The sequence below is a fragment of the Camellia sinensis genome, unplaced genomic scaffold (assembly GCF_055761805.1).
Source record: "Camellia sinensis isolate YWXY unplaced genomic scaffold, ASM5576180v1 Unanchor3, whole genome shotgun sequence".
NCBI lineage: Eukaryota > Viridiplantae > Streptophyta > Magnoliopsida > Ericales > Theaceae > Camellia > Camellia sinensis.
Genome location: NW_028129178.1, coordinates 11,155,497 through 11,174,574, shown reverse-complemented (window position 1 = coordinate 11,174,574; position 19,078 = coordinate 11,155,497). Strand labels below are relative to the sequence as shown.

General features: G+C 32.5%; 1 pseudogene across 1 annotated transcript; it reads right to left on the bottom strand.

Moving 5' to 3' along the window:
- Nucleotides 1-10,444: 10,444 nt before the first annotated feature.
- On the bottom strand, nt 10,445-11,899 carry LOC145816231 (F-box/kelch-repeat protein At5g43190 pseudogene; annotated as a pseudogene). The gene has a single exon (XR_014358670.1). The product of XR_014358670.1 is annotated as an F-box/kelch-repeat protein At5g43190 pseudogene (transcript).
- Nucleotides 11,900-19,078: the final 7,179 nt, after the last annotated feature.

Sequence of the window (19,078 nt, the reverse complement as noted above, 5' to 3'; positions counted from 1 at the left end):
GATAAAAACTTGCAAATCTAAATGCAACCCCTTAATTTCGACACGTAAGAAATATGTAATAAATTTGGAAATTTTAAGGAATATATATACTGGAGTCACATGCTATGCAAGTTATGTAAATGACTATAAATCTTCCAATTCTGGAAAAGAAATTTTCCAATTATGAAACTGAAAACTTCTCTTTATGAACTCAAGTTGGCTCCATTTTTTGCTGCAAACTAAGAGCACCTCTTATATGGTGTTTGGTTGAGGGATTTGAGGAGGGATTTGGAAAGGTAAAAGGAAATGGTGTGTGAAATTAGGTGAAATGTAGGTATATTTTACTCACATTTCACCTAATTTTTCCTTTTCTCTTTTCAAATCCCTCCTCCAATCCCCCAACCAAACACAGCGTAAGAGAATCTGCAACTTGGAGATTTTGTGCCTTAATCCAAACTGATGTAAATACCTATAGTGTACACAAATTTGTCTGATAATTAGATTACCTTAAATGATGCAAAAATACCTTAAAAACACTTTATAGAAAAGTGTGTGCTTGGGAACCCATAAGCATTCCTTGGTATGAACTATTAGTGACGAAATGTTTAGTCTTGTAAATGAAATTGGTCGCTAATTGTCAGTTTCAGCAACACTTTTGAAAATTCGTCGCTAAAAGTCAATATTGATTTTTCTAGACGCACTTTTAGTGACATTTCTAATGACGAATTTAATTTTGCCACAAAGAGCATTTAAAGACTAAAATAATGATTTTATGCACCAAAATAATTTGTCGTGAAAAATCTTATTTAGGAGTTGTTTGAGATATTTTAAATAAGTGCACTTTTTGACTTTTTATGAAATATGAGTTGGGTTGAAGTGATGTGGTAGAAAGGTGATATAACTTAAATAAGATGGTGTGACTTAAATAAGATAGTGACTTTTTGACTATTTCATGAAAAGATGGCACTATCTTTTTGATGTACCTAAAAAAAGGGGGGGTAAATTACATCGACACCCCCTGAAGTTTATGTTTATTACAGTTCCCCCCTCACATTTTGGAAATTATATCTCCCTCGCTGAGATTTAAAGTTTCATTACAGATTGTCCCTTCCAGCAATTTAATTTTTTTAGATACCAATTTTTCCCTCACTGGGTAAATTACATTACACCCCTCACATTTTAGAAATTACAATCTCCCCCCAAGATTTAAAGTAGCATTACCAATTGCCCCCTCAGTTAGTATTAGTTGAAAAAAAAATTATTTGAAAAAAAAATTTGTTAATAAAATTTTTAAATTTCTGTTTAAAAACCAACGTAAGATAAAAATTACACTGGCACCCCTTGAGTTTTATGTTTATTACACTCGAAAGATAAAAATTATATAAAAATGATAATTATTTTTTACTTTTTATTTCTTAACCAAATTAATTTTTAATTTTTTAAAAAAAAAATTCTAAAATCAAACCTTACATAGCCTAAAAATCTTTTGATAAGTCATTTCTTACGTTGTTAACTTATTTAATTATTTGCTAATTTTATGACATTTTTACCATCTGAGGCGTATTTGGTAAGTATTTCGTTTTCAATTTTCAATTTATATTTACAAAAATTTAAAAAACTATCATAAAAACTTGTTTAATAATTTTTTTGGTTTATAAATGGTTATCTCAGTTTGTAAATTTGAGAAAAAAACATAAATTCAAAAAATGAGTTTGCGTTGGTTTTTAAACAGAAATTTTTAAATTTTTGTAAAAATAAATTGAAACCTGAAAACGAAATGGTTACCAAACAGGCCTCAGATAGTAAAAATGTTGTAAAATTAACAAATAATTAAATAAGTTACCAACGTAAGAAATGACTTATCAAAAGATTCTTAGGCTATGTATTGTTTGATTTTTAGAAATTTTTTAAAAAAATTAAAAATTAATTTAGTTAAAAAATAAAAAATAATTATCATTTTTATATAATTTTTATCTTTCGAGTGTAATAAGCATAAACCTCAAGGGGTGTTAGTGTAATTTTTATCCTACGTTGGTTTTTAAACAGAAATTTAAAAATTTGACTAACAAAAAATTTTCAATTAATTTTTTTTCCAATTAATTTTTTTTTCAGTGAATTTTTTTTTCAACTAATACTAACTGATGGGGCAATTGGTAATGCTACTTTAAACATTGGGGAGGGGATTGTAATTTCTAAAATGTGAGAGGTGTCAACATAATTTACTTAGTAAGGGAAAAATTGGTAATTAAAAAAATTAAATTGCTAGAGAGGGTAATTTGTAATGAAACTTTAAATCTCAGTGAGAGGGATGTAATTTTCAAAAGGTGGGGGGAACTACAATAAACATAAATCTCAGGGAATGTCAATGTAATTTATCCCAAAAAAAAAAGAAAAGAAGATGATACTAGAATAATGTTGCTGAACCACAACATGTCATTAGATTATATAAAAAACATTTAAAGACCAAAATAATGATTTTATGTACCAAAATAATTTGTCATGAAAAATCTTATATATATAGTGTCATAAAAATATGACATTATCTTTCTGATATACCTAAAAAAAAAAAAATATGATACTAGAATTATGTCACTAAAGCACTACATGTCATGAGATGATATTTTCAAGACATCCATTAAAAACATGACATTAAATTAATGTTGACATGGACAGACCCATAAAGGCCATGAACCACTATAAGTAACCCGAGCCTATCATTCGGGGCCCAATGCATAACCCAACCGATGGAGTCTAGAACAGCTGGAATCCAATATGGCATCAAGAACCAACAGCATTCAGGCACGTGGCGGGTGAAGGACGAGCCACATCAGCAGACAAAGATCTGCAAAGTTATTACCACTGCACATCACCATTAATGCAGCCCATCACAGCATTTATTACGACAGCACCTCTCCGCCGGAATAGGACCCCCTTACCCTGAGCAAGGTAAGCTACAATATAGGCTTTCGGCAAGGAGAGCAGGTCGGAAGGGACAGCGAAATGATTGCCAAAGGATATAAGCGAACGTTGTAGACAAGAAAAATGTTAGGTTTTCTATCTCTAATCTTCTCCCATATACTCTACTTCTCTTCCTAACTTGCTCGTCGGAGAGTTCACTGGGGAACTACCCCGTTCCCCGTTGAACTTGCGTGCAGGTTACCTGGTGGGCTTGATCATTTGGACGCGAGCTGGAGGAGCTTGGACCTGCATGATCCATTCAATAGGACAAACAGCATCAACAAATGTTATTAAATCGTCATCTTTTTTTTTCTTTTTTTTTTTTTTTTTTTTTTGAATAGAGAAGCCCACCATGACAGTGGTATCAGCCTGGATTTAACTGAAGTTCAAAATGCTACTCTACTCGCTTGACTGAGAAATGAATTTGGCTGTAGCTCGAAATCCTAACTCATAAAACTTGTATTAAAAATTTTTTTTAAAAAATCCCATTCGTTTGACCGAGAACTTCGTTTGACCGAGAAATCTAAGGAAGAAGTCTTTCTTTGTTTCATATTTGGGAATCCCCAAAAAAATTGACTAATGGATTTGACTACGTAATTAGGTTTAATATTAGGGACTATGTTTAATTTAGGGACATTTGTGGAATAGTAAGTGTGGAAAACAATTGGAAACTTCCTCCTTTTAAAATAGTGGCAGAGATAAAGACGGAGGGGTGTTTTGGAAAACAAATAAAAAAGTTAATTTTTAATTTTTATTCATTTTGGGTTATATTTTTTTATATTTTTTATTTATAAAAAGATAAAATATACTAAAAAAGTTAAAAAATTAACTTTTTACCAACTTCTCAACACATCACATATAAATAGAAATGATCAACAAGTTTCTATTTAAATAGATTAATGCTTGGGAGCACTAAAAAGGGAGCACTAAAGGAGCACTAATGAGGTGGCTCTTCCTTTGATGTGATGGTTGTCTCTTGTATTTTTCTTTTTTCTTTTATTTTTTATATTTTCCAACTCATTAGAGCTATTAGTGATGGAATTTTTTAGTAATCTCTATCATAGCTGATTTAAATAATCAACAAGTTTCTATTTACGTATTGTTTGACTATCTTTTTTTAATCAACTTTTGGTTAATAAAGCCAAAAATTACTATGATTTCTTTAAGGGGCAAATATATATATATATATATATAAAGTGTCAATAACGCGAAAATAATTGTAATGTCATAAAAATATAACCAATTTACTCATTAAACTGTGCAACTACGGTCATCTTTGGGAGTATATATATATTGTTAAAATAGTCAACAAAGATTAAAAAAAAAAAATGTTAAAATAAATAATAAAATAAAATGTCACATCTTATACATCAATTAATTATTTTTTCTCTCAAAATCATCTATTCAACTACAAAAATAAATAAATAAATCACAAACTATTCTAAACACAATTTTTTTTGATCTCATAAGCCTAAAAGTCAATTAAAATAGCTAAATTCTCAAACAAGGCGTAAGTCTTGTACTTCTATCTCATTGTAATTATTTTGAATTTATACTAATTTTTTGCAATTATCCCATTTCTTTGACTGGCAATTATGGAGAAAAAAAAAATACATTTTAACAAAATTTATCTATATTGGACAACCGTAAAAAACATAACATTAATTTTTGAATTTTTAAAAATTTTGTATTAAAAAAAAAGGGGGTAGAAAAGACATATAACTTAGCTCTCATTTGATAAGTGGGTTTTTTTTTTTTTTTTTTGATTAAATTAGTCATAAAAAGACAAAATAAATTAAAAAGTTAACAAGACAAAATATCATATCCAAACCATAATCATTTCATTTTTCTTTCACAAAAATCAAAAAAACCAAAAAGGCCAACCCAAACGAATTTTTTAGCCCCAAATTAAAATAATTAAAAAAAACCAAAAAGCCAACTTACTTCCCAAACGAAACCTTAGGGAAAATTATACTAACTGTCCTGTAGTTTGGAGTTTACGTCACTTTGATCCCTGACTTTTCAATCGTGATACATTTGAACTTGAATTTTAAAATTTGTTCCAACTAAAGACAATCAAACATGTTTCTTTTGCAAATTATCTGTTTTAAGAGCAAAGTCGTTATATAAATTATTTTGTGTTGATAAACTTATATGTTGTATGAAATATAATGACCTTTTGTTTAATGAACAATGTTAGAACTTTCTTAGTTATAAAAAAAAAATTAAAAAAAAAAAAAATCGGTTTGGTTTTTAATTTTTTTCTAAGAAACTAAGAGAAAAAAAATTAAAAACAGATCATTTTATATAATTTTATCTTTTAGGAGGGTGGAAATAATTTTTTTTATATTTATCTTCGTTAAATTAGTTTTTATTTTTTCAAAAGTCAAACATGACAACAACTTTGATATCATTATTAAGCCTCCGTTTGGGAAGTTGGTTGGCTTTTTGGCTTTTTGGCTTTTTTGGCTATTTTAGCCTGGGCTAAAAAGTTTGGTTTGGGAAGGGTTTTTTGGCTTTTTGGCTTTTCTGGCTTTTTTTGTGAGAGAAGAATGTAATGATTGTGGGTTGGATGTGATATTTTATTTTTTGTGGCTAAAATAGCCTATTTTGTCTTTTGTGGCTAAAATAGCCAAAAAAAACCCCGTTTAGCTCTTGCCAAACGGAGCCTCAATCAATCTATCAAATCAAAAAATCCAAAATTAAAAACATTTCATATATTAAACATATTGATTACACATTAAAAACATAATAACCAATTATCACATGATAACTATCTAAAAATATCTATTAACAACAAATACAACCATCTATTACATGATAATCATTCAAAAATATCAACAAAAATCGCCACGCATTACATAGTCATCATCCAAACACATGTTAAAAAACAATTTGATAAAAAAATTAAAATGTAAAAGATTTATCATTTTTATATAATTTTATATTTGGTGGGTAGAAGTAATTTTTAAAAAATCAAAAAAAAAATTGACATTTATTTTTGTCAAACTAGTTTATATTTTATTAATTTGACGACTTTGCCCTTAAAATAAAGTAACTGTGTTTTCAATTATTTTTATTTGAAATGAGATTTGAAATTTAAGGTCAAATATATCACAATTGAAAAGTTAAAAATTAAAAATGATAAAAATTCTAAACTACGACGACGGTTAATGTAACTCGCCCAATAACTTACTTAAATATTAGTTTTTTTTTCTGTTTTTTTTTTTTTAATCAAATGGCATCAACTTCTTTAGTAATAATTTTGTCTTAAAATAAATGAAACTATTAAAATAAAGTAATCTCCAGGGGAAAGTACATTAGGTCTTTGTCTAGCCGAGGTGGTATATCATTTAAATGGTGCTCTAGAGTAGTTAATGGGGCATCCCATTCGACAACTCGAGCTCTCCTCTGGTGAGGTTTTGTCTTTGTACAGAGGGGCTGTTTGGTTTTTGCTTTGGGTTAAATAATTATAAAAGGATAAAAAAAAATTAAAAAATCACAAAAGTTAAAAATCATAAAAAGACAAAAAAAAATTATCATTCCAAAATTAAAAAACTAAAAAAGCTAATCAAAAATACCAAATGAATAAAAATAAAAATAAAAAGTCAATGAGTTTCTTACCCTCCTTCAACTTTTATTGGGTGTCATTCTTTCAATTATGTATGATTAGTGTTTTTTCATTAAAAATATATATATATATATATATATATATAGTAGCTTGCTTACTGCGCCATAATTCACGCCACAATTACAACAATTGTGTGCTAATTTGGCAATGATTACCTAAAATAAAAAAGTAATCAAAATAATATATTTAAGTTATGACTTTAAAATTAATATATATATATATATATATATTTCAAAAAAATCCTAACTCAAAATAAATTGGGCACCCACTCCAGAGATCCATTTCTAAAACTGTTGAACCAATAGGACCAAGTTTAAATTTTTTGGGAAAATTACCCACAGGTCCTATTTGAAATATGTAGACACTATTTAATCCTACAACTTTTTAAGTAGACCCAAAAGTCCTACTTTCCTCTCTCTCTCTCTCTCTCTCTCTTTGCTTTTTGCCTCACTCTTTTCGTTTTTCTCTCTCTCTCTTTTTCTGCATTTTTCTCTCATCTTCTTTGTCATGGACGACGACCAATGACCACGTCTTTCTCCATTGATAGAGGTTCACCGATAACCACCAACCATCGAAATCAGCTTGTAACTTCACCCTCACCGACGGCGAAGAAGATATATTTTCGACGAAGAAGATGAGCAGATCTACTTAGATCTGATGTAGATCTACATCAGATTTGAGTAGATCTACATCAGATTTGGCCAGATCTAAACAAAAAATAGTTACCGGAGTACAATCCTCTCTCCATATCCGCCTCTCTCCTTCGATCTCTTATTTTTTTCTACATTTTTTCTGTTATACACTTCTCTTTTTCTACTCTAATGGAGAAAATTTTCAAGTTCTGAACAAGTAGTTTTCGAGTTTTAGTTACAGGTGGTGAAAACTGTAAAATTTTGCAGTTTCAAATTTTTTTGGTGCTGGAATGAATCATGGTTTAAAATTGTAAAATTTTACAGTTTCAACATTTTTTGGTGTTGGAATGAATCATGGTTTAAAACTGTAAACTTTTGCAGTTTCATAATATTTTTTAGAACTGTAAAATTTTATAGTTTCATAACATGTTTTTCAGTTTGATTAATAACGATAAATGCTTAATAAATTTTTGCTTTGAAACTGTAACATTTTACAGTTTCAAAACTTATTTTTCAGTTTGATCAATATTGGAGATTATTTGCTTAAACCTTATAAAAATTGAAAAATAGCATATGTTTTTCTCATTGTTGCTGTTTTTTGTCATTTCATTTTTCTTTTCTTTTAGTTTATCAATATTTAACACATTTTGCTATATTTTTTTTGTTCTAATTTCTTCATTTATTCTTTTTTTTTTTTGGAATATTCTAGACATTTCAGTGAGTCTCCAGTGATATTCTTAACGTCCAATGAACGTTCTGAACATTCCAGCGACTTCCATTAACGTTCTTAACACTCCGGTGAACTTCTGGCGATACTCCAGCGACTTTCTGGTAATACTCCAGCGATTTTTCGGTGATGTTGAACATTCCGACGAGTCTTCGGTGACTGTTTGATGGAAGTCCAACGGTAGTAAGATATAACAGTGTTTGTAAATTTTTAAAAAAAAAAAAAAAAAAAAAGGATATTTTGGTAATAATTAAAAATGTGTAGGACTAATTGGTGCAAGTGTTTTGTTTGAGGATTAGATGGACCTTGAACTTTATATATAAGACTTATTGATAAGTTCCCCTAATTTTTTTTAAGCCAAAAGGATATTATTTGTCAAAAATAATATGTTATCTATTCAAAAGCTTCTCTATCTATTTGCTCAAATGTTAACTATATGTTCAAATACAATTATATGTACACATATCACTTATCTGTCCACCTATCTATTTAAATATCCAACTATTTGTGCAACTATTTGTTCAAATGGCAGATTTCACTTTACTCCCTTGTATGTTTGCGCATAACCTCCTTATGTTTTGTAAACTGAAATGCATGATTAAATATTTTGTCCAACTTAACAGTAATTGTGAAACACGTGGCAGACATAAAGGGTTATATGCTCATTTTCAAATTTCAAGGGAGGTAAATCGCACATGGAATAAAACAAACGGAATTAAAGTGTACTTTGTCTTCCAAACAAATGACTAAAATATCCATAAATCACACATTTAAGTTACTTATATACAAGGTTATTTTAGTCTTTTCATTAAATCGTTATCAAGCCTAATGACGCACTTCAGCCCACAAACCACAAGAGGGTTATGTGATTATTTTTCAAAAGTGAGGGGTAATCCGCACATGGTCCAAACTATAAGGTGGTAAAGTGAAATTTGTCCTTGTTCAAATATTTAACTATTTATTCAAATGTTCCACTATAAGTACAGGTAGGGGTAGACATAGGGTTATCCGATCCGCGAAAACTGTCCAACCCAAACCGCCTACACCTATTTAGGCGGTTTCATAAAATCGTTAGAGTTGGATGCGGGTTAAGATTTTTCTATTTTGCGGGTTGCGAGCGAGTCGTGAGTCTTACCCGTACCCGAACCCGAACCCACTCGCATCTTTATAAGGACCGTCAGATTTTCATGTAAGTTTTGTAGAAAGAAAAGATAAAGTTAGTGGCAGGTTTCTTCTATCTGAGAATCTTTCTCCGCATTTGAATTCTTTGTTGTCTTTGGACAAAGTTTCAAGATTTGTTTCACAAATTATTTTATTTGTTTTTTAGACCACAAAATAGGGATATAAAACTTTTTTTTTTCTTTTTCTCCTAAAGAAAATTCTTAGAAAGATTGAAAATGAAATAAATAATATAATTTTCATTTTCTATGGAGTTTGCAAGTTTGCAAATGTTTTTATTTTATGGGTTTGGATGAAATTTGACAACAATTTATTTTGGTTCCCAACTAGTTATTATTATTGCATTTTGATTTTTGAATGAATGTAAAAGTTAATGAAGAATTACTTTTAGGTAAGTTTAGGATTTTGAATGATTTACTTTAATTGTGTTGTTGGGTACTAGATAGTTTATGAATTTTTAAGGGAAAAAGTCCAATTCACAAACTACCCGCAATTACCCACACATTTGCGAACCTTATCCGCACAAACCACAACCGGCATTGCGGGCAGTTGCGGTTTCAATTTTTTTTCCAAACCGCAGACATGCGGGCTAGGTCCAAATTGCAAACCAAACTGTCAAAAACCAGTCTGGAAACACCCCCTATATACAGATGTCACCCATCTATTTGCTTATTTGTTCAATCAGCAGTGATTTAGACCATTAAAATAGCATCACTAATGCCAGCTCTAATGAGCTGGTAGTGAAGAAGAAAAAATTTTTAAAAAAAAGCAACAACAACAGAGTAAAACATCACATCAAGAAGTGGGTCCCGCCAATTAGTGCTCTCCCAATATTCCTAAATTAGTGGTCTTAAACATTTTTCTTGTTCAATATCACCTACCTATTCAACTCACTGCCACCTGCTGGCTGCTACCACCATCCGCCTACAACTTTTCAGGGACTTTTCTCACAAATCACTGTAACAATAGTAAATTTCTAAACTAAATGCTTAAGAAAATAAGTTTGCTAAAATTCAACATTGATCGCTGTGTAACTGTGAGTTTTGCTAGTTAGGTAGTTTCAGATTGAATAGGGGTCATTCAGAACTGATCCCACAACCTTATAAAAACTCTTTGAATTACTATTTTGTCATCCAACAATTAAATTGTTCTATGGACTTATCATCTACCCGCACTACATCAATAGAATTATGAAAATCCAAAATAATAATAATAATAATAATAATAATAATAATAATAATAATTGATTTGGCTGTTTGAAGAAAATCCCAGTTCACAAGCTTTAATTGATGAGCATCAAATCAAAAATAAACAAGGGTCACACACACACACACATGATTAGATTGTGCAAATAGGATTAACGGTAAGAAGATAAAAATCAATCACAGAAGTGACACAAATCATGAATAAAGAAAAGGAAACCCAGATCAAAAACCATTCACACAGAATGGGAGGACAGAGCTCAAACAAATCCCTGTAGCTGAGGAACAAGAGAGAACCACTTGAAACCACAGCTCCATTTCTCAGGCAATGAAGGAGATTTAGGAAGCCAATGCCAAGTCCTCCTTGAAATCTTGTAATACAAGATCTCAGGCCAACTATAGCAGCATACACAAATCAAACCCTGATGCCAAAAGCAATAAACATGCTCGTAATTGTGGTAACAAACTGACATGAATTTCCTACATATCATCTCTGGAACACTCCCAATCTCAATCCAATTCTCTGCTCCTCCATCTTCTGATCTACTACTCATTTCCCACAATTTCATGTTCCTCGAAATCCCATTTTGCCCAATTCCTCCAATCAAGTAGAGCTTTTCGTACCCATCGCTCGCCAACCGAACAAACATAAGCTCACTCGGTAACTCAATCATCGGCCTCTTCCAATTCCCAGTTTCCAGATCGAAACACAGAATTGAAAAAGGCTCTGGGGTTGTCATATACAAGTACCCATTATAGGACACACCTTCTTGATGATAATCATCACCCAGAATCGGATCAATTCCATCGAATTGTTTCCAGAGATCAAGCCCAGAGTCATAGACAAAAGCATGGTTTGACGACCCATAAGAAGAACAAAGCATGAAGAGTTTGTACCCACTTGATGTGGAAACCAGAGTGAGGAGCTCAAAGGCAAATGGGTGAGTTGGGAATTTGATAATTCTTGAAGATCTTGCAAAGAGGTTGAAGACAACGAAAGAAGAAGAGTTTGGGAGAGAGAAACAGAGGAGGCCATGGGAGATGGAGAGGAGGATTGGCTCTGCAGTAGAAGAGGAATAGGAGGAAGGTGAGCAGGATAGCAGGGGAGAGAGGGAGAGAGAGAAGTTGCGCCAGGTGTTGAGGATAGTGTCGTAGAGAGAATAATGGTGATGGAAGTGTGGGTGTGAAAGCAAGAGAAAAGAAGAGAAAGGTGTAGAAGAGGAAAAGGAAGAAGAGTGTTTGGAGATGAAGAGAGGAGAGAAGATGAGAGAATTGAAGTGTTTAGAGGTTGATCTGAGGCTCAAGAAAGTCTTCAATGGTAGGCAAGATAGTATGTATTCGAGGAGGTTCTCCGGCAACTGGCTCCATATTCCGGGATCCATTTCCGGAGAATGTGAACAAGTCTTGTTTTTGTGTACTTCCACCACCGCCGCCATCATCAAAGCCTCTAAATCTAAGCCAAGTCTTTGATCCAAAACGTGTGGGGTTTTAACGTGGAAATTTTGCTTACCCATGGATTAAAATAAGGTCAGAGAGACAACTGTGCTTTGCTCATGCTTACACAATGCTTTGTCTATGAAGTAAAAGGGAAATTATGTGGTGTTTTGACAAATTGGTAAAAAGTTAGTTTTTTAATTTTTTTAGTTTATTTTGTCTTTTTGTCAGTAAAAAATATGATAGGCGATGTGATCTAAAATGGGTAAAAAAATTAAAAGTTAACTTTTTACTTGCTTCTCAAAAGACTCCTATATCTTAGAGATTTCTCATTCATCATCCTCAAAAACTATTCTTAATGATGCCACCCGGCCCAATCCGATCTACTATCACCCCTAATTCTTAATGATGTGTCTGACAAGTGTCAAATTTTAATTTATCAAATATTTTATCATGTAGAGTTTAACCTCAATGCCACATTATTAAAGGTGGTTTAGCTGAGGTAAATTAGGGGATGAGCATTGTCTTGGTTAGGACGTTTGTAATTTTAAGTTATCATATATTAGTAGTGTTAGTTATGATTTGATACACATTGTATTATTAGTTATGATTCATTATGATGATATTATTTGATTATAATTCAAAATATTTTTAGTTATACCTTATATTGTTTTTGGTTACAAATTTTTTTTATTTTATTATTATGACTTTAAAAAGATTTAGGCCTTGTTTGGCATGATCTAAAAAAGCTAAAAAGTCACTATCTTATTTAAGTCACATCATTTTATTTAAGTCACGTCATATCTCTAACACATCACTTCAAACCTAACCCATACTCAATCCATATTTCATAAAAAATCAAAAAATATATTTATTTAGATCATCCCAAACCACCTCTTAATTAGGACATTTGTAGCCTACAAATCTAAGTAAAAATATGGGCAAATTATATTTTTGACCCATGTAAGTCAAATTTTACTTTTGTTTCTATTGTTTTAATTTAAACATTTTGATTCCTAAGGTGTCGTTTGGTAACACTTACGTTTTCAATTTTCTGTTTATATTTACAAAAATTTAAAAAACTCAAATAAAAACTTGTTTGGTAAAATTTTTTATTTATAAATCAGTGGTCTCAGTTTATAAATTTGGCCAAAAAATGTGTTTCCATTTTGAGTTTTCAGTTTTTTTTTTTTTACTACCCAACACTAGCCACCACCCGCCACCATTTTCCACCACCGTTTTCCGCCACCACCACCCACCACCCACCTGCCGTCCACCCGCCACCACCCACCACTTGCCACTACCATCCACCGCCCGCCACCACCACCTACTTGTCACCACCACTCACAACCCACTTGCCACCACCACCATCCATCACCTGCCACCACCAACCACCCACCACCACCACCACCAGCCACCTGCCACTCACCCGCCACCACTACCGACCACCGACCACCACCACCACCACCACCATCATCACCCACCACCCACCCGCCACCCACCTGCCACCACCATCCACTCGTTACCACCTACCACATGCCACCGTCACCCACCCACCCGCCCACCCACCACCACCACCACCACCACCATCCGCCACCTACCCGCCATCCGCCACCCACCTGCCACCACCTCCCACCACCCGCCACCACCACCACCTGCCACCGTCACCCACCCACCCACCATCACCACCCGCTATCCGCCACCCGCCACCGTCATCCATCCACTCACCACCACCACCCGCCACCACCACCCACTCGCTACCACCAGCCACCATCACCCACCCACCACCACCACCACCACCCACCACCCACACCGTCACCACTTTCCACCACCGTCTTCCGCCGCCACTTGCCATCACCCGCCATTTCTCACTCTTTTTTATATTTTAAATTTTTTTTTAAACATTTTGTCAATTACGAAACGTGTTTGTAGTTTATGTTTTTCTAAAAATAAACAAAAACCAGTTTATAAAATTTTTGTAAATATAAACTGAAAACGTAAACGTTACCAAACACACCCTAAACTTTTGGTCTAATTTTATTTTAGTCTTTTTGTTCAAGTTGAAGGCTAAAATTAATAATTTTAGAACAGTCATTAATCTTATGAGATGTAGATAGAAAAAATTAACAAAAATTTGAACATAATGATAAAATTGAAACTAGACTTAAAATAGAAAGATCAAATTGTTCAAATTAAAATAATAGGATCGAAGTAAAATTTGAATTAAATTATAAGGGTGAAAATTATAATCTACCCTAAAAATATTTATTAAATGTTTGAAATCTAAAATGTGTATGGCAAATTTGTTTCAATTGCGACTCACACCATGCATAAGGAAGTTTGAGAAACATTAGAGAGTCACAATTTATTCACAATGATATGGTAAGGGATTGAACCTTACACAATTAAATTTATGGCAAATTAAAATTTTACACACAACTTATCATGTCATAATGAGCAAAATTATATTAATTAAATTGTGAATCTCAATCTTTCTTCAAGAAGATTATATTGTACAATTAAATTTTGGACATTTTCTAATATTTATTTTTTATATATTACACCTGTACTATATATTATAGCAAAGGGATTTTTTGTGAGGAGCTTTATTGGAGTTTCAAAACTTTCAACTAAATTTTTAAAATTTTGAATTAGAAAATAATTTTTAAAAATGTTATTGGCCAACACATTAATGTAATAATTATAAAAATACTAATTATTCTATGATATATGCTTTTCAAAAGGAAAGTTAAAACTCTTACAAAAATTCAAAATAATAGATTAAAATTAATTCTCCTTTCTCTTTTTCCTTCAATCTATTCTCTCTTTACGCAACCTTAACTATTACACAATTAAACTTGTTTTCACACCATATAAAACTTATTTATCGCTCAAAATATTATTTCATACAATGGATCACTACAACATTTTTAAATTCTTTTGAGAGAGATATTCAAGGTTAGTTAATGTTTATTATTTTCTATTAATTATGTCCCAATTTTTTCTTCAGAATTCATGGCTAACTGTAGTATAGTCAAGGAGGTGATGGCTGTAGGGTGGAAAGGAAGGGCAGCATCAACGAAATTAAAGTGTAGATCCACTCCAAAATCATTTATCATTTGATAAATTTCTATTAGTAAGGTATGTTCTCTACTACAATATTTTCTATTGGATAAAGTACTATATTGAAAAATGTTAATGTTTTGGATTTTTCTAAATTTTTTTAGAGAAATATGATGGAGTGTTTGTGATGATTCAGAATGTAAAGAAGATACTTTTGTGTTTACATTTAAAAAATAAAAATAAATTGTGTGTTTATATATTTTTTTATAGCAATAAGTATTTTAATTGTTTTCACTATAACATTCTGGTATTTTCTTTTTCTTTTTTTTTTTTTTTTTTTTTGGAGGTTATAACCTTGTTCATAGTTATTTTTAAATGCCTTAAATTTGTATACTAACAGCAAGTTATACATGAGGGGGAGAAAGTACTCTAGCAAATCTTAAAAATCAATCAAGATTAATTTAAGTGTAGCAAAATTGTGCAAAATAGTAAGCTAATTAAAGTAATTTTTTTATATTTAGGTTAGGTTTACACAGTTTGCAAACATTTTTAAAAAAAAATAATTTTGCATGTCATAGCCTATATTCGGTATGATTTATTCAATTATATATATTTTTTAACATTTTGTGTCAAAGTGTTTGGTATAATATGTATTTTATAGGGAGATTTACCAATAAATTCTAAAATTTGAACTTATGAACCAATTGGTCCCATTTTTATTCTATTAAACCGTTTAGTCCCATTCAAATGTGAGGGACGTAATTACCCTCATCTAACCGTTGCTGATGCAGCCGTCGGGCGGAAATTGGGTGAGGCACGTGTGTCGCTCACGTGCGTGATTAGTGAAAATTGTTGGACAATCTTCACTGTATTTAATTAAGTTAAATTCTGTTGTGTACAAAACAACAACAAGAATATAAAGAAATAAAGAAAATGAGAGAATTTGTTTGATTACAAAAATCAAACTCGAAATAATAAATAAATAAATAAAACCACAGATTTTATTTTGTTACAAAAATAAAAATAAAATCTGATTAAATAAACAAATAAAAACAGAATAAAATTAAACAACTTACTTAGTTAATTTATTTGAATAACTTTTCTGATCAAGTCCAGTGTTTAACACTGTGTCCTTAAGACAGATTCGTCCTCTCCACGGTGCTTTCAGAATTTGGATGTCTATCTCCCAGGATAAAATGATCTTATCAACGAATAAAAGCAGCATTACAATTTAATCGTTCGTCGAACACACAAAGTGTTTACACTCTTTCTTTCAGAAATAAAATGCAGCAAAATGCAGGGATTTAAAGCAGAGGATGGAGTACGAAAATTGGAGTAAAATCCAAATGGGAGGCTAGTCTATTTATAGATGTAAAGGTGTCTCTTAGTTTTGAATTGAACAGGTATGAAACATGTTAGTTTCAAATTTAAACAGATTTGAATCTGTTGGGTTAATAATTCAAACAGATAAAAAACGGGAAGGGCTCTGTTTGGATGAACAGTAAATCCAAACCAGTTTAATTCTGTTTGAAAACGGGAAGGGCCCTGTTTGGATGTACAGAAAATCCAAATCAGTTTAATTTGAATTCTGGATTTTATTTTACCAAAAAATAAAATTAAATTCAAATGTTTTTGGCCCAAAACCCAAGCCCAGGCCAGCCCGCCCAGCCGGACGGACGGCGGCGGCGCGCGCGTGTGTGGTGATTTTGGGTTCAATGGGTCTAGCCCATAACCTTTCCCTCTAAAACACTTGGGCACCCCTTGGGGCACACCCCAAGTATTTAACCCAAGCTTTATAAACCCTTTCAAAACTTCCCACCAAATCAATGTGGGACAAGCCAATTTACAACCTTAAGGAATTTTCACCAAAACTCCATTTCCATGGAGCACACTTTGGCTTCAATTTCCCATTCACTCGGTAATGGTTTTGAGCAACCAAATATACCACGTGAATCACAACGCGGCATAGAACGCGTTACCACTTTGACCCAAGTAAATCGACGCTCGGGGCCCACCTAAAAAATAGACCAAACTTGAGAAAAAATTCTGGTTCTACCCAGAATTTTTCTACCATTTTCAACAATCCCCCATATGAATGGAATTTGATGACAACGGAAATGCAACAATATGCAGACTTTTACGAAAGAGTATAAGTCGAAAATATCTTGCATTAGGATAGGTAGTTTTCGGCCTTGAACCTTCCCTAGTGATAACCAATCGGACTTACTGGCTAACCAATGGACGCGATGCCTTGAATTGTTCAGCCGTTTGTGTAAGCCAAGACAATAGATTTCACACAAAATATCTTCTGACACATCGTGGTTCTCACTGTTGTGTTCATTTTGGCCTTGAACGCGCCTGGTTTTCAAAAGTGTTTCTAGAGAATTTAGCATTTTCATTCTCATAGAACCGGCCCCAGTTCAACACTCATATAGGTGATTCTTATTGTGAGTATCTCCTTATACTCGTCTTGATTTTATGCCTTAATCAAGATATAAGTAATCATTAAAAGCAAAACTTATCCTTAGACCCCTGCAGACAACATATGTTGCAGATATCACTCTCACCATAGGAATGGGTAGGAATTTTAATCCCTTGGTGATTTCTGGCAAGCCATACATAACTTAGTTGTCCCTTTGAACTTAGTTCTTGGGATCTCCAGTCATATAAGTAGGGTTACCATTATGACGACTCTTATGTAATAGGCTTTAATCTCATCCCCTTTGATGAACTATACACTAGCTCTTTTGTCAAACCTTTTGTTAACGGATCCGCAATATTCTCTTTAGATTTTATATAATCTATTGAGATTATTCCGTTTGACAACAATTGCCTTACGGTATTATGTCGACGACGAATATGTCGTGACTTACCATTATACATATGATTCTGTGCCCTGCCTATTGCAGATTGACTATCACAATAAATGCAAATAGCTGGCACAGGTTTTGGCCACATTGGAATGTCTTCTAAGAAGTGACGAAGTCATTCTGCTTCTTCACTTGCTTTGTCTAAAGCAATGAACTCGGATTCCATTGTGGATCCTGCGATGCAAGTTTGTTTCGTGGACTTCCAAGAAACAGCAGCGCCTCCTAGAGTAAAGACATATCCACTAGTGGATTTTGAATCTTTAGTATCCGATATCCAATTGGCATCACAATAACCTTCGAGTACTGTTGGATATCGAGTAAAGTTTAAACCATGATCACGAGTAAATCTTAGATATCTAAGAACTCGAATGATCGCTTTCCAATGGTCTTCTCCAGGGTTACTAGTGTACCTACTCAATTTACTGATAGCATAAGCTATATCAGGACGAGTACAATTCATTAGGTACATTAGGCTTCCAATGATTTGGGAGTATTTTAACTGAGACACTGCATCACCTTTATTTTTCGATAAATAAAGACTAATGTCTACAGGTGTTCTAGCTAAATTCAACTCATCCTTGATAAATTTATCAAGAATTTTCTCAATATAATGAGATTGAGATAATGCATATCCGTCAGATGTTTTAGTAATTTTCATTCCTAATATAACATCTGCGACCCCCATATCTTTCATATCAAATCTTTTATTAAGCATCTGCTTAGTTGATTTGATCATGTTTTGACTGCTTCCAATGATAAGCATGTCATCCACATAAAGACAAACTATAACATATCCTTGGTCAGTGTTTTTAACGTAGACGCATTTGTCACATTCGTTTATCTTAAACCCATTAGTAAGCATTGCATGATCAAATTTTTCATGCCATTGCTTAGGTGCTTGTTTTAATCCATAAAGGGATTTTACAAGTCGACAAACTTTCTTTTCTTGCCCTGATACCACAAACCCTTCGGGTTGTTCCATATAGATCTCTTCATTTAGATCACCGTTTAAGAAAGCTGTCTTAACATCCATTTGATGTATTTCTAAATTAAACAACGCTGCTATAGCAATAAGCATGCGAATGGATGTTATTCTTGTCACAGGGGAATATGTGTCAAAATAATCCAGACCTTCCTTTTGTCTGTAACCTTTAATTACAAGTCTTGCTTTATACTTGTCAATTGAACCATCTGCTTTCATTTTTCTCTTGAATATCCATTTATATCCAAGAGGTTTAGAACCTGGTGGAAGATCCACCAATTCCCAAGTATGATTTTGCATAATGGATTCAATTTCATTATTAACAGCTTCTTTCCACAAAGGTGCTTCAGGACCTGTCATTGCTGCCTTAAAGCTTTGAGGTTCATTTTCTAACAAGTATGTCAGAAAATCTGGACCAAAG